This window comes from Corvus hawaiiensis, chromosome 30 (genome assembly GCF_020740725.1).
Source record: "Corvus hawaiiensis isolate bCorHaw1 chromosome 30, bCorHaw1.pri.cur, whole genome shotgun sequence".
In the NCBI taxonomy this organism is placed as follows: Eukaryota; Metazoa; Chordata; class Aves; order Passeriformes; family Corvidae; genus Corvus; species Corvus hawaiiensis.
In genome coordinates this window covers 7,968,179-7,984,450 of record NC_063242.1, presented here as the reverse complement: position 1 = coordinate 7,984,450, position 16,272 = coordinate 7,968,179, and the positions used below count along the sequence as shown (strand labels likewise).

Below are 16,272 nucleotides of genomic sequence, written 5' to 3'. Positions count from 1 at the left end.
ACCCGTGTTATACCCGTTATACCTTTTTACAGCTTCTGTATTCCTAGTGCTTTTTGCCTACATTCTTGGACTTGTTTGTCAAGCTAAGAGACTAAACATTTTAGAAGCTTCGTAGCTAGGGATCAGTGTGCCCCAGACCCCAAGGTCCTCTCCAGAACAGATTCTGTAAACCAAGATAGAACCATCCAGGGGAAGGTTCCTTGGGGAGGGGGGGCTCACTTGAACCTCTCATTGGGAATCTTTGATAGATATGCTAATTAGTAAAGCCTATAATGTTATACCCAATGTTGGGGGGGACACACGAGAGGAGAAAGAGACATAGGGAAAGACTCGGCGGGGTGCATCTCGATGCATATGACCTGGACGTGTACACCTAAGGATCCTTAAGAATAAATACCAAGGTAAAATCCCTTTTCCCCTTCTAACCGTGTATGCCTCTTGATTTTAAGACCAGAAAAAGGCATCAGCATAGCATCTCCTAAAGGATTGTGGGTCTGCCTTTTCTCGCCGTGACCAAGGAAGTGGTTGTCTTTCCAGGGAGTCCCTCTGGGCGATTCCTCAATCTCCTTATCTCAGCAGAGAAAGTGCAACGAAGGAGTCCAGAGGAAAAGGGGGGAGAAGGGAAGGAGAAAGAGAGTGCAATGAACGAGTGCGGGTAAAAATGGGGGAAGAAGGGAACGAGAAACAGTGCAACAAACGAGTGCAGGGGAAGAAGGGAACGAGAAAGCGAGTGCAACGAACGAGTGCAGGGGAGAAAGTTGCAAGACGGGAACGAGAAAGAGAGCGCAACGAACGAGTGCGGGGGAAAAAAGGGGAAGAAGGGAATGAGAAAGAGAGCGCAATGAATGGGTCTGGAGGACAAAGGGGGAAGAAGGGAACGAGAAAGACAGCGCTACAAACGATTGAAGGGAAAAAGGGGAAAGAAGGGAACGAGAAAGAGTGCAAAAAATGAGTGTGGGGGAAAATGGGGGAAGAAGGGAACGAGAAAGGGAGCGCAACAAACGAGTGCAGGTAAAAACGGGGGAAGAAGGGAACAAGAAAGAGAGCCCAACGAACAAGTGTGGGGGAGAAAGGGGGAAGAAGAGAATGAGAAAGCGCAACGAACGAGTGCGGGGGGAAAAGGGGAAGAAGGGAACGAGAGAGCGCAACGAACGAGTGCGGGGGAAAAAGGGGGAAGAAGGGAACGAGAAAGCACAATGAATGAGTGCGTGGGAAAAAGGGGTAGAAGGGAACGAGAGAGCGCAACGAACGAGTGCGGGGGAAAAAGGGGGAAGAAGGGAACGAGAAAGAGAGCACAACAAACGACTGCAATTAAAATGGGGGAAGAATTGAATGAGAAAGAGAGTGCAATGAACGAGTGCGGGGGAAAACGGGGGAAGAAGGGAACTAGAAAGAAAGCGCACTGAAAGAGTGCGGGGAAAAAGAAGGAAGCATGGAACTAGAAAGGCAGTACTCTGAATATAGATTTCACCGCACAGAAACAAAAGTAAATTACTCAAGGCACCATGTGTCCTTTGATATGCTACTGCACATTGCAATTGATACTCACAGAAAATGTCAATCTGTTGAGGGCAATTTAGGAAATCTAAGGGAGAGTACTTGCTTCTTATCACACTTTCCTGTTCTCCTCAATATAAAACATAGTGAGACATCCAGATGTACCAGTTATTGGGTTTTTTTTAATGTCAAAAGAAGATGGCAGCAGTGGAAAGCTGAATAAAGGGGTACAGTTTGGAGAAGGGTCTTGCCCATCAGAACTCCACAACCCATTGTCCATTTAGCTTAGCTGCCGTGATTTCAGATGGCCTGACCAACATCAGCAACATTGTGCTATTAGACAAAAAGGGATTCTTCTTACCCAGGAAGAATCAAGACTCGTAAATCCATTTTTATGAGAAGAGTTTTTCTTCACCTATCTATTAAGTAAATATCTTGTACTACTGTGTATAGTCATTTATTTCATAATCAGATGGATATTTTACTGTATATAATGTAAATTCACCAAAGATTAAACTTGAAAAAAGCTTGATTTGGTATCTTGATGCACTGTTTATCTAGATTTTATTCATGAGTGTCCCTCTTTCTTTGTACAAATTCCTTTCTTTTGCCAGACACATAGCAGCATTCACAGGAGATGCTCTTCAACCAATTAAGAACAGAAATTCCTTAGCCTATCACTCATAAAAATGTTAATTAAAATTAGTAGTAACTGAGGATGAGCTAATTAATGCCAGATAAAGTACATTCAGTAAGGTTCTCCACATGCTTAGATTGATCTTTTTGACCAACAACAGATGCACAGGAAGCCAGAAGGTCAGTGGTCAGATGCATAGCAGTTGTTAAAGGAGCAGCTGTCAAGGTCCACTGATCATGCCATTTTGGAGAGCTAGAAAATCTCTCCCAAGAGAATGAAGTGTTGAAAATAGGACTGCAAGTAGGGGCACAGTGCAGCCTGTGACTTAAATCTGGAAGTCAGAACTGTAACTCGACAGCTGGTACACCAGCCTGTGCACCCGCCATGCCTGCCTGTGGAGAGCTCCTTTACAGCCTCTTGGCCTTACAACATGTCAGGCATGTGGTCCTACTTCAGGAGGGACTGAAAGTTTCTCCAGAGGCTTTCTGGGCATTCATTAAAGGGGAATTTTTAGTATAAATTACTTCTGATGAAGAAAAAAACAAAAAAGGAGAAAACTGAGGTTGATTGAGGAGTGGGAGAGTGAAAGGTAATCAAATGTGCTGGGCAGTAATATAAACAGATTTCTACTCACTGCATGTGAATATTGCCAGCACTTCATGCTGCTGGTGGTGATGGTCTGTCATGACTGCATGGATTCCTGGCTGTCTTTCAGCAAATGGTAGGACACCTCAGAAAAATAGCATTATAACAACAACAACAACAAGAAAAAAACTGCACACCCCCACACAAAACAAACAAACAAACAAACTCCCAACAAAAAAAACAAAGAGAAGAAATTTTCCTTTAAAAACAATAAGCAAAATCTGCATTCATTTACCATGGAAGGTTATATCACCATTACCCATATCACTCTAAATCAGTCTCCAACAATCCCTCTGTTGATACTATCTATATACAGCTATACTTTTCAAGAAACATAAATATTCAGGGTAGTGAAGGTACATTCCCTATTGCATCATGATTCCAGCATAAGTGATCAAATAAAACACAATTCAAGAATATGGTTAAATAATATGTTGTTATGCTGGTTTTGGCAGGGGTAGACTTAATCTTCTTCACAGTGGCTAATATGGGGCTGTGTTTTCTGGATTTGCACTGAACACAGTAGTAATAATATAGAAAAGCTTTTGTTATTCCTGAACAAGGCTTACAGAGAGCCAAGCCCTTTTCTGGTTTTTTGTACTTCCATGCTGTCAAGGAATTTGGGAGTGCATGGAAGGTTGGGAGGTGACACAGCCATGACAGGTGACCCAAACTGACCAAAGGGATATTCCAGACCATATGGCATCATGCTCAATGTATAAAGTGGGGAAGAAGGATGAAGGGGAGTGACATTTGGAGTGATGTTGTTTGTCTTCCCAAGTCACCATTACATGTGATAGGGCCCTGCTCTGCTGGAGAAAGCTGAACACCTGCCTGCCCAGGGGAAGCAGTGAATGGATTCCTTGTTTTGCTTTGCGTGCGTGGCTTTTGCTTTCCCTATTAAACTGTTTCTATCTCAACTCACAAGTTTTCCAGCTTTTACCCTTCTGATTCTCTCCCTGATCCCACTGGTGGGGGACTGAGCGAACAGCTGTGTGGGGCTTGGTAAATGGCTGGGGTTAAACCACAACAGTCGTAAAAAACATTCAAGGATAAAGCTGTAGTTTCAGCATCATGTAAAACCTTTCTGAGTGCTGACAAATAGGAAGGTCCCACTGACCCACCTCTGCTTTTCCCCAGCTTTCTTCTCTCTGTAGCTTACACAGTTTAAAGATCAAGTGAAGCAACACATTCAGCTGACTAAAATCCAACATTTCTTTCTGTTCTGATAAAATTGATTATTGTATTTCTTGATCTAAGCCTATGCAACCTTATGAAAAAGAAAAGTGAGAGACATGGAAGAACTACCTTTGTGGAACTTTGTCATAGGTTAGCAAGCATAGTCCCGGAAGGGATGTCCTTGCTAAGGGGTGCTTACAGCTTCCTCCGGGACCTGATAGAACCTATCAGCTGGCCAGTTTGAATATGGACAATTCTTTAAGCCACTTAAAATTGTGACCGCCTCTGTGATCCACATTTAAGAATAGACAGACTCCCCCTCCAAGCTCTCTCTCGTTTCTGGTGCTGGGACAGGTGGCTGCCGGCCCCGTGTAGGGGTCAGCGGGCCTGGCCCAGGCCCTGCTTGGGCCAGGCCGGGCCAGGCCACGGCCATCCTGGAGCCGATGGACCTGTTCCAGCCGTGGAACCCCCCCCACTGCCTTGCCGTGGGCAGCCGGAGCAGCTCGGCTCTCTCCCCTCTCCACTGCGATAAGAAAAATTCAACATTCCAGCTGCAAAGCTGCAAGGCCGAGGTGAGATTAACCCTTTTATTGCCGTGAAGAGCTGAAAACCTGAAGGAAGAGAGAAAGGAGATGCTTAAAGCTGAAATTCTGTTGTGAAGCCATGATATATCAGACTATCCCGTTGGAATTTCATGAAGATATGGGGGGTGGAGTGTTCAACTCGTAAGCAAAAGCACCTGCGCTGAGATAGGCAGATGCTGACGCAGCTGTAATTTCATGAGAAGTTTGGACAGGGAGAGATGGACCAGATGAGGACTTTTGCTCCAAATGGGAAAAGAGAAAATCTCAGTGCCTAGAGATGGACCAGATGAGGACTTTTGCTCCAAATGGGAAAGGAGAAAACCTCAGTCCCTAGCGATGCTCCCAGAGATAGTCCTAACGATGAAGATGAGGAAGACCCTTTGCTCCCAGGGAAGGAGAAGGGCCTCTGGTTTTTGTTTCGGAACGGCTCAACCTTAAAATTGTACCCCAAAAAACTTCAAGAGTGGACCCTCGAAAGCAGTTGCGGGAAAAGCTGCAAGTCGGGGGAAGGGACTCACACGCAGGCAGAGAGACTCCTCTTCCTAAATGGACTGAACAATATTTGGAAGTGGGCGGCTGTCTCGTGATACTGTCTTCATAGCATGAGCAAGAAGAGACTTCTCTTTCTAAATGGACTGAACAAGGTTATTATGGAAGTGGTAAACAGACTAAACATCTTAAGGGTTGTCTTTTTACATTGTCAGTGGGAGAAGGGAGGAAGGTGGGGGGAGGAGGAGAGTTCTGAAGTTGGTATAATTTTTTTTTCCTTCTTTTAGGTCTGTTAATAAACTTCTTTATGTTCATTCAAGTTTGGTGCCTGCTTTGCATTTCTCCTAATTCTTATCTCACAGAAGATAAACAGTAATGAGTACTTCGGGCCAAACCACTACAAACTTGAACAAACTTAAATCTCCTTAAAGCAATCAGAAGACTTCAGCATTACAATATAATTTCTAGAAATGTTAGTGGGGTTTTGACATCTGAATTTATTGTAGAATTGTTTGTGTATGTGTAGTGACACTATGTTAAAACATATACTGCAGATATATTTCAAAAGACTATGCAGCCTTCTACCTATTTACAAATCACAATATTTACATTAGTTCAAGTAAATAAAATATAATTTGGCCCATGATGAGTCTAATTGACATTCTTTATAATTATATATGAAACTGTAGCTCAAAACAGCAGGAATGAATATAGAGAAATATGCAGCTGAAGGATTTTAGACAGTGAAATATCAATCTGTATAAATATTCTTGTAGAGAATCCACAGCAGCATTCACTCTCTGAACAGTTTAGGTGGAAGCAGAAATCATGGCAAACACACCATAGATTTTAATCTTCCAATGCATTTATGATCCAAATTTGGAAGAGCCAGGAAGTCTTTGTTTTTTCAGTCTGAGATTTCAGGAGCAGAGCTAAAAGGGATTTTTTCTCATTAAAGGAAATTAATCAAATTTTGACATGAAAATGTACATTTAATAATTTTTTGTTGCATGTGAAAAATTCCCCAGGAAGGAAATGGAAAAAGAAAGGTTAAAAAAAATTGAACTCACACGGGGAAACATCTTCTTAGATTGAACAGAAAACTGTTTTCAAATGAAAAATTACAACCAACTGTAAAAATAGTGTAAAATCCTTCATTAAGGTAAGAGCTAGAAAGAAAGTACTGTTTGGACAAACCTAGAATAAAAGTTCACTTCACTTCTCTCTGAAAGTCAGATTAATATAAAGCTTTTAATACCAGTCTAGCTTTAGCAGCAGTCAAATACTTTTCAAAAATTGACACATTTATGTCAAAAGAAAGTAAATTATTTTTGCTATTGGCTGGTCCATTCCTGTCAAAATCCAACTAGCTTTCCATTTCCCTTCATCCTTGGAACGTCATTTCTGCAGTTGTCAAAAGTAGAGCTTGATGGAAAGAATGAAGTTACTGGAGTACAAAGCACACCTTTTAAAAAAGAGAGAAAAAAATCACAAAAACCATACCCACACACAGACACAGAAATCTAAACTTTTAGATGTTCACAAAAGCATTATGTAATACTGTAAAAAATAATCATCTTCAAGAAAAACATTTAGGAGTTTCAATGAAATCTCTGTTGTTAAAAAATCAATGATTAAAAGAGTGATGAAGAGAATAACAAATTAATGGTGAATCAAAACCAAAGGGAATTTCCTTTACCTGTCAGAACTGTATTTTGTATTGTCTAATAAGTCTTCCTCTCTTGGGTTGGCCAAGAGAATTGTTAAGAAAAAAAAATGGACCCATCATTCTTCTTTTACTCACTTCCAATAGAGCTACCAGTGCCTTCATTAAAAAGTTGGTAGAATATGATACTCTATTAGCACAGCTATAGCCAGGTCTGGGGATGGAGACAGTAAAACTTAATCCTAATAACTGACACGTAACTGGAGTCTCCTGCAGGCAAATTATTAATAAAAACATGCACTAAATGCGTTATTACTGAATGTGTACTACTACTAAAAATAGCTAAAACCTTGACATGCACAAAGCTACTTCCTTTGTAGCACAAAAGACATAGGATAATGGAAACAATTTACAGCTTGTACAAGAAACAAATTTATTACTTATTTCATGCCATCTTCTATGTCATTAGCAATTATTAATAATTGTTTTTATTATTATTGTTACTGTTATTTTATTTAGGAAAAAACCTTCCAGTGGAATAAAATACTTTGCCTTTAAACATATTGGCAACATCATTTTAAGTGGCCTTGTAGTATCTGGCCTTTTTTAGCAGCCCCAAACTTGAGTGGCATCATACACAGAACTGGATTTGAGCCCTTTCCACAGGAGTTTGCACTGAATTGTGTCACACTAAACTAAACTAGTGCATGCCTAGCCTGGGATCTTCTTCAAGAGCCCAAATATCCCCACAGCAACATTACCTCTAAACATCTTTGTCTGAGAGACGTACCTTATGTCAGAGTTTTTTCACAGGTATTAAAAATCAGAATCTCTCCACTCTGAGTCAGAATACAGTTCAACAGCTTCCTCATATCTGACTGACCAGAAGCCTCAGCCCTGTCCCCCATTCACACTCCCTTTAGCTGATCTGTTTTGAAGTCTTTAAAAAAGAATCACTAGATCCCCAATAAGGCTAGCTCTGTTTTCCCTAAAAGGACCAGCAATTTCCTAACAAATATGAAGTCACCTTAAACAGCCTAAAGGGAAGAGAAACTTATGAGTTCAGACCAGTATTGTATAATTTGACAGTTCAAATTAATATACACCAGTTACCCTTAGATAAAATGCAACAAGTTAAAATAAGAAATCACTGCAGCACTCCACAGTAAACTGCAATGCAACATGACACGAAGGTGAGAATCCTTTCTTCACAAGAAAAAAGGCTTTGAGATATATAAACGGTCTCCTAGCTGCAAAGGTGTCAAGTTTGTTACCTACTGCTGTTTTCTGAACATGATAAATAGCTTGCTGTGCACAGGATTGAGATATAATTCCACTTCCCATGGCAAAACGCAGGCATCCTTATCCTTCTAGCATATATCTGGCATCCACACATTGCTGTTTTCAATATCCTCTAAATCCTAAGAGGTCTGAGCTAAGAACATGCTAGGTAAACAAATACAATTCTTTCCCAAAGGGACAATCAAGGAAATGGTTGCAAAGTATCTTCAGTTCCAGTGACTTGCTGTATGCTAATAATCTTTTAATCCCCTCTCACACCTACCTCCTGGTTTTCAATACCATATTAAGATCTTTCATTTGGGTCAGTTAAAGAAATATAGCAGAGGTGATCTATTAAAATGGAACAGAAAAGGACATCAAGTTAAAGGAAAAGCAAGAATCTGCTTTGCTTTTCTTTATAAAGAAAATGAATGATTCTCAAAACAAACACATCATTTAAAACACTAGGTAAAATAGTGTAATTATTCATTAAGATCCCCACCACATGTTCAAGATCTTAGATAAATATTAAGTTTTATAACTGAAACCAATGCAAGAAGTCATCAGTGGTGACCACATAACTTCAAAACAAATAGGAGAGAAGCAAATTAAATCCTTCTAAACATTCTCAGAAGCTGCAAAGTTGAATTGATTTAATTAGTCTGATTGAGTATAATAAGCAGAGGAAGGTGTTAGATTCTTTTAACAATACCAGAAAAACACTGCCTTCTGACTTGTAACAGCTTTTTCATGCTTTCTGATCAGGAACTGATTTCTAGCTACAAATCATAAACTACCATATCAGCACTTAAGAACAGCACACGAAGTACCTAAAATGAAGTCCAATCAGAGTTTGCCTGTATAAATCTGAGAAAATCATTCTCGTCCCATGTGTCCAAGAGATCTTTGGAAGCTGCTTCCTTTCCTGGTAAATCATCAGAGCCACTAGTGTCTCTTCCTGGAAATGCTGCCACCTTGCTAGAGGGACACGCATCTCGGTGTTTGCTTCCCAGCCACTGCCATGAGGAATTAATAAACTGCATGACAACACTACAAAATCCCCTATCTGCACACACATTTTAAAACGGTCCCTTCCAACCCAAAGCTATTCTATAATTCTGTGATTCTACAGATGGGCTCAACAGCTCTGTGTTTTAAAAGTGCCATCATCAGTCAGTTTATCCATAAGACCAGAAGGAAGGGGAGCCTTCTTCCCCAAAAGCCCAGAAATCTAAGCAGTTGTTCAGAGTGCAGCTTCTGTGCCAGCATTGAAAGAAGAATTTAAGTCACAGCTTTTATTTGCAAGATGAAGCCATTTATCCCAAAGTATTTGCTTTCTCCCAGATTTGGTTGCATCTATAATGAAAATCCAACACTTTGCTTTCATAGTCAAAGGAACTGGATAGATGATTAATTTGGATAACAACTAACAAAATTATTGTCCTTTAAAAAAAAAAAAAAAACAACAATAATAAGGCATGTCAAAAGAAAGCAGGAAAACTCATAACAAAAAGAGCCTGTTCATTGAAATTATTTCTTTCTAGTCTACTAAGCCTCAACTACATATATAATAAAACCCAGCACTGCTACAAAATTCACTAGCACAACATAAATGACAGCACTGCTAGCTGCAAAGGCCAGTGCAGACTATGCTGAAGGTCTTTTTTTGGTGTCTCATTAAACCCCATCTTATAAATACACTACTTTTTTTCATCCACCAGTTGGTCTCACAGTATTAATTCAGACTTTTTAAATTATGGGAAGTAAAAAGCAGTGGTATAAAAGCATACTACTCATTTCAGGCTTCAGTTTGTTTTTCTTCATCTTTTTAAAAAGAGAGTCCATTTCCAGTACACACATATGAGAGCATTCATAAGAGAGCCGAGAGAGAAAAAAGTGGAGAGAGAAGGCATGTAGAAGGGTTACCCTAAAGCAGGATTTTCCTTTGACCCATTTGCTGCATTGGCCTTGCTAAGTGCATGCAACTGATGGTTGATCATTCCATAACTTGTGGGAAAAAAAAAAAAAAATCTCTTAAATCACAGAAGTATCTGAGACATTAAATTGAATCCTGTCAGTTTATAAATAAATGTGTCATAGAGATGCATAAAATGGACTTTTAACCAACAGTGAAATTAATTATTACTGCACTCAGCGCAAGAGAAATAAAATTATACCCACTGGCAATCATTCACATATCCCCGTAAGTCAAAATATTTTTAATATTTTTTCTAAAGTTAATTCTGTTATCAAGTAACATCTTATATTTGGTTGGTCTATTAGGGAAAATATGGCAAGAAAATTCTGGGAATTATTTTTAAGGTAAGCTCAAATTAAAGTTAGGGCAAAGGAGAAGATGGATTCTATTAAACTGTGATAGTAAGTAGGGATCAAGGACTTTTTCTTTTTTCAACAAAATACAGTTCTGTGGATCTTCTCAGGCTGTGTAGTGTTACAGGGCTCAGAGAAAACTGTTTCTGATTATTTGAAAAAAAGTAGTTTGCTATGCCACAGTTTGAGTTTACCTGGTATACAGTATGTGAGAAGGATTCTTCCCTTTAGTTCTCATCATGTTTTTGGAGTATTACTAAATTTTGCTTTTGCATGACCCATGCATCTTAATAGAGTCCTCTAAGGAATTAGACAGATACTGGAAATGAGCAGACAACTCCTAATAAGAACACACCCGGCAGTGTTGGAGTAGGAACCATGAGAAAATGGATCAGGTTGTGTAGGAAGCCCTACCACTTTTCCTCACAGTCTCTTCTTTTACAGAAACCTGCCTGTGACAGACTGTCTTCTCCTCCTCCTCCTCTTCCACACCTGGCAGAAGGGAACGATGTAAAGAACACAGTGCTGCTGTTGATACCATTAACACCACTGCTCCATCAGATGTAGATACACGTGTTTGCATTATGCAGTTTACAGAAAGAACCAATTACTCTGGATCTGTACAAACCACTTTCAGACAGTGAAATGAAAAGATTGAATTAAAGCAGCTCAAAGAAGAAAGTGCCTTAACAAAGCTTGTTAAAAAAAATGCCTTCTGAAGCTTGTAAATAGCCTACTACATTCTCAAAAACAAATTTCCTGATCTTCAGTTTCCTTCTAGGTTATTTAAAAAGATATTCTAACATAGGTTTCACTTTAAAGAGCAAGCACAAACACACACAAAATACAAAATTGTACAAATTTCCTCTTTCTTGTTTAAAAAATATGGAAGAGTACTCAATAACTTCATTCTTCTTATTATTATTATTTTCCTTCACAAATCTTGCCACAAAATGAATGTAGAAATGGAGCTCACTGCTTTTCCCTGTATTTTTTCGTTTTGGCAGGTGAGATGCTGAGCCAGGGGTTAGCCCAGAGGTCCGGCTGCATCTCGCTGAGAGGCAGCTCAGTGCCCGCCAGCTGTAGAGGACGAGCTCCTCTCCCTAGGGAGTTAGCCCCAAGATTTGATGACTGCCGCATTGGCAGAGACAAAGAAGCAGGAGGGGGTCCTTTGTGTAGGTTCCACAAGCTCAGTTTATTCCCAGAAGTACTGAAGGCACCAGGGACAAAGAACCAGGAGTATGAGAGGGTCCAGAGGTTTTATATTCAGGGAAAATAGGGCGGAGTTGAGGGGAATGGCCGATGAGAAAAAGCAAAGGGGGCGGGAACAACAACAGAGCAACCAATAGGAGTAACATGTAGGAGGGGTTTACAACAGGAGGCCAATGGGATGTCGAGTAGGGGAGAACTTTCTAGAATTTATGCATAAGCAAACAGGGTTTACATATTCAGAATCTAATACATAAAACAGGGAAGGAAATCATGAACCAACCAACATCAAATTAGGAGTGCAAAGGCTTGTGGGCCCTCACCGTAACTAAGAGATGCTACACATCAGTACCTCACCACCAGGAGTCAGGATGCTGTGTGTCAGTGGTCATGGCTATAGCTGCATGCGCAGCAACAGGCAGGCTAGAATTTGAAATGGATTCCAAGGCTAAGCCAATTTCAGAAAAAAAAAATAACTGCAATAAAACTTGAAGAGTTTTATGCTGATGCAACTTCCTGTAATTGACTTCATATGGGATCAGGCAAGAGTCTGTATTTGCAAAGTGACTGTAGTAAGAGGGCAGAAAGGTAAGATCACCACCTTCAGAAGTCACAAAGAGTCTCATTGGCTTGACTGTGTCACAAAACCACAAACTCCAGCTATGTATGGAAGCTGGGAAGGAAGCACATGAGCCATTTCCTCACAAAAAGTAAAAGCGCAGAGAAGATGAGGACTGGTGCTCAGTAAAACTTGCCCTGATCTAGCAGGGAACTTAAAAGTACTTCTAGTTTCACCAGTCTAGAGCTAAAAATACCAAAAGTATCTCTTTATTCTCTTTGTGTCTCTCAACAAATCACAGCTTTACAACAGGAACATAACTAGCCTGTAGAATTTGATTTTTTTTTTTTTTAAGGGTACTTTTTAAAATATAATAAATCGTGGAAATAGCAATATCTATATCTCAGGATAGACTTTTCATCTGTAAATACTGTCTTTAGAAGCTAATTCACATATCAATACATAATGCCTTAATAACTTATAAAAAAGCATGGCATAGACTGGTGATAAGTGACTTTCAGCAAATCTCCCAGTGCCTGAGATAAGCTTCAGATGCACATTTGCCAATCCCAGTCCAGAGCTTTATCAAGAAAGCGCACTTGCTTAGTGCTACTTTGAAAATTATACTGACATCAAGGAACATGCTCATTGGGCCTAAACTGCAACAGTATTGATGAAGGCTGATACATTTCATGTTTTCCAGCTACTTCTCTGGCATTACCTACTCTCTTGATATTTGAGTTCTCTTGTCCAAATAATCAGCAGACCTTCTACAGTAAGCCCTCACAATAAACAGCTTTCTTACTGCTCCTGTAGCTTTGTTACTGTGATCATCAGTACAAGAACTGCTTTTTTCTGAATGGCCCAGGACACTAACATGAGGCAAAAGTATATGATCATCATTACAACAGGCATGCTGCCTCTTTACATATGGAGGTAAAGAGGGGAGGAGGGAGAGAGAGACATTGATCTTCAGGAGTTTGTTGACTTGGTTCCATGAATCCTGGTAGTTATATGTACTGAAATTCTCCAAGGAGCTGAACAGAGCTTCTACATTATTTTTCTTCTTAAAAAGCAGTGCTTTTTGCACCCCATTCCTTTAATGCATTCATCTAAATAAATCCTCTTGATGAAATAAAATTATCCTCTTCCTTTTCCTCCAGTGAAATAAAACAGAAAATTGGCAGTACTTGTCCCATTACAGTAAGAGCACAGGCATTATTTAACTGCTATTGGTAGAACTGTACTGTATTCTACCTGTCTTTTCATTTCTACAGTCAAAGCTAACACAAAGCCTTCTCCAGCTTTTCAGAAGTAATTTTATTTCAAAAACTGAAGGAATAGCTACCTCATAAATCATTTTTTCTTTAGTACCTTCCATTTATCAACTGGCATCGCCCAGCTATGAAAAAACATTTACGCAAACATTGAACATTTTCTTTCCTGCTCTCAGAGAAGTAAAAGAAAAACAAAAGATACATTTAAGAAATAATTCTTAACAGTACACAGCATTTAGGATCCTCAACTCTTCCAGTTTTCTTTACTACAGAAACATTTACTACACAAAAGTTTAACTTGACTGAAGCTTCTGCTTCTGCAAGGAAAATCCACAACATAGAAAAAAAAGCCAACTTATTGCAGAAAAATACTTTTTTGTCTTTTTGTTTTTAAGTCAAAATTTTAATCACATCATCTATTACAGTTCTTCCTGGAGTGTCACTCAGCAGTTGCCACTATGATCTCTGAACATCAGTATCTGTATATAAGATAGCATTCTTGCTTGATGAGGCCATGCTTCTGCCTTGCCATTCAAAGGGATCCACTGTAAAGTGACCTCCAATTTAATTGGATTAGCCTGCAAAAATATCACTCAGCCCATCCTTTTAACCTTCTTACCAGCAAATTCACAACTAAGTAGATTCATTTTAAAGAGGAAACCTCTCACAAAGATCTACAGGCTGAGAAAACAAGGGACTCAGTAGCCCAGTGTAAGGCATCAGTAACGACGTAGGCACTGCTACTGAAAGACTGGATTAACTGAATTATTTTTCCCTGTATTTACCAAATCCAGAAACTGATACATCCCACAGATGCATATTCCTAGGGAAAATGTGAAATGTCAAGGCTTTACCACTTCACCAGAGCAGATAATTAAGTAATTAAAACAATTAAACTTTGACAGAGCACCAGCGACCCCCAGGTGAATTAAAGTCCTGAATTATGAAAGCATAAATAAGGGAAGAGGGAAGACTTTGGCACATATGTAGGACAGATTAAGTACAGTTGTAGGATTGGTTTTACAATTTATGCACTTATCTTCCAGATGTGCTTAGCTGTCCACAACTTTTATTGTCAAACTGCTTATTTAGATGTCAGGGCAAACTCATCTAGGTATGTTTTCTCTCTGAAAAAACAGTGAATTAAAAAGCAGGGTATTTAGTAATCTGTTCTCTCAACCTTTTACACCACATGAAAGGGCTGAAACAGTAAAAGGATGTCTTAACAGATCTGCATCCATCTCAGTAAAATACATCCGTCAGTCGAGGCACCTGGGAAAGGGAATGTCAAAGGGGCCCTTTGCAAGGAACATACGCAAATCATCAATCACTAAATTATGCCAGATGCTTATAACCTCCACTACACCTTTTGTTGGGGACTGTCTGCTCATCAGTAACTGCTCACGTGCTACATGCAGATACACCCTATTTGCTAAATAAGGAATATGAGCAACACAACCATCACAGCATGAAGTTCAGAAATAATTTTTTCTCTTACTGTTAGGGCAGGCTTGCTTTACTTAGTTGTTTGGGGGTAAGGAATTTGGTTTATAATACATTGGACTGCCTGCTGTGATGAACCAACTCCAGGTAGAATGAGCTGGCCCTGGGGACTGGATGCATTATGTAGATGTGAAGCAGGAAAAGCAGCACAATCACAGAGTGCAGTGACGATAGGTAACATGTAATTCCCAGCAGCTGGCAGTTGTGAACACTTCAACTACCAGATTTGTTGCAAGTGAGAGTGTGTGAACATATCTTATGCTGCAATATTTTTTAGGTGGAAAGTCGCCTTAAAAAAGAAGAGAGAACAGGGAAAATGTTATGAGAAGAGAGACCCACCAAAAATACAAAACATGTCACATACAGGAGATTTCACACTTTTGTTTCTCAAAAGCACCTCTAATATTCTTCTACTCTGAAATTGTTAATAACACTTCATTTCATTGCCTTTACCAAATGGAAAGATATACCCTAGAGAAAATAAGATTAAAGACTATCAACTACTTGTTTTTAAAATTAATTAAACCATTTTTATAATAAAAATATAGTAAGAAAGCAATTTGTCAAATAATTGAAATACTAAATATGCAATTAAAAGCCTAATTATAATCTCACAGCAAATTAAATACAATCCATATGTTAAAGTTGTTGTTTACTTAAACAAGAATTTTTAGAATTTTACAGCTTTGAGTCAAACCCTATATTGATATGGTTTAACATATAGTACTTAATTTAAAAAATAATCTAAATTAGCTGATGACACAAAATGGGTAGAGAGTATAAAAGATTATAAGGTAAGGAAGAAACCTTTCAGAATGGTTTCTGTAGATTAACCATGTGGGTGGATAAGTAACTCTTGGAGTTCAGAGAAGAGAACAGAGCAGTGTCGATGTAATGAACAGAAGTAGGTGGATGGTTCCAGTTCGAATCAGAACATCTCCCACTTCATCAAGGCTGCTGAAAATGATTCATTCTATGGTACATTTTACATGCCATGAACATTCTGTAGGTTTTCTTTCCTACTTGTCAAAGCCATGTGCAGAGCCAGAGGTGGGAAAGAAAATGTCCTTTTGATTATGTCCCAGCATCCTTGGTTTTCATTAAAAAAAAAGAAAAAACACAGAAATAAACATCAGTTTGGAAACAAGGAAGAATAGGGAAACTCGAGCCTAAATTGGGTTCAAGTGAATAGAAAAGGAAATACAAATGGAATTGGGAAAAATAGATTTGGAGGGAATGGGGGGGGGGGGGGGAGGAGGGGAGGGGGAAACAAGAAAGGAAAGTCCAAAAAGCAGTATTACTGAGAACACTTAGAGTTTATATATCAATCCTTAATTAATATCTAGGTATTTAGCTGCATTATACCTTAGTGAACATTCTTCTAGAGGTTTCCATGGGAGAACAGACCATCATCC

At 39.3% G+C, this 16,272-nt stretch overlaps 1 long non-coding RNA gene across 1 annotated transcript; it reads left to right on the top strand.

Moving 5' to 3' along the window:
• Positions 1 to 843: 843 nt before the first annotated feature.
• LOC125318457 lies at positions 844 to 1,288 on the top strand. The gene is made up of 2 exons (XR_007200362.1): positions 844 to 939; positions 1,237 to 1,288. It is a non-coding gene; the product is annotated as an uncharacterized LOC125318457 (long non-coding RNA).
• The last annotated feature ends 14,984 nt before the right edge of the window (positions 1,289 to 16,272 follow it).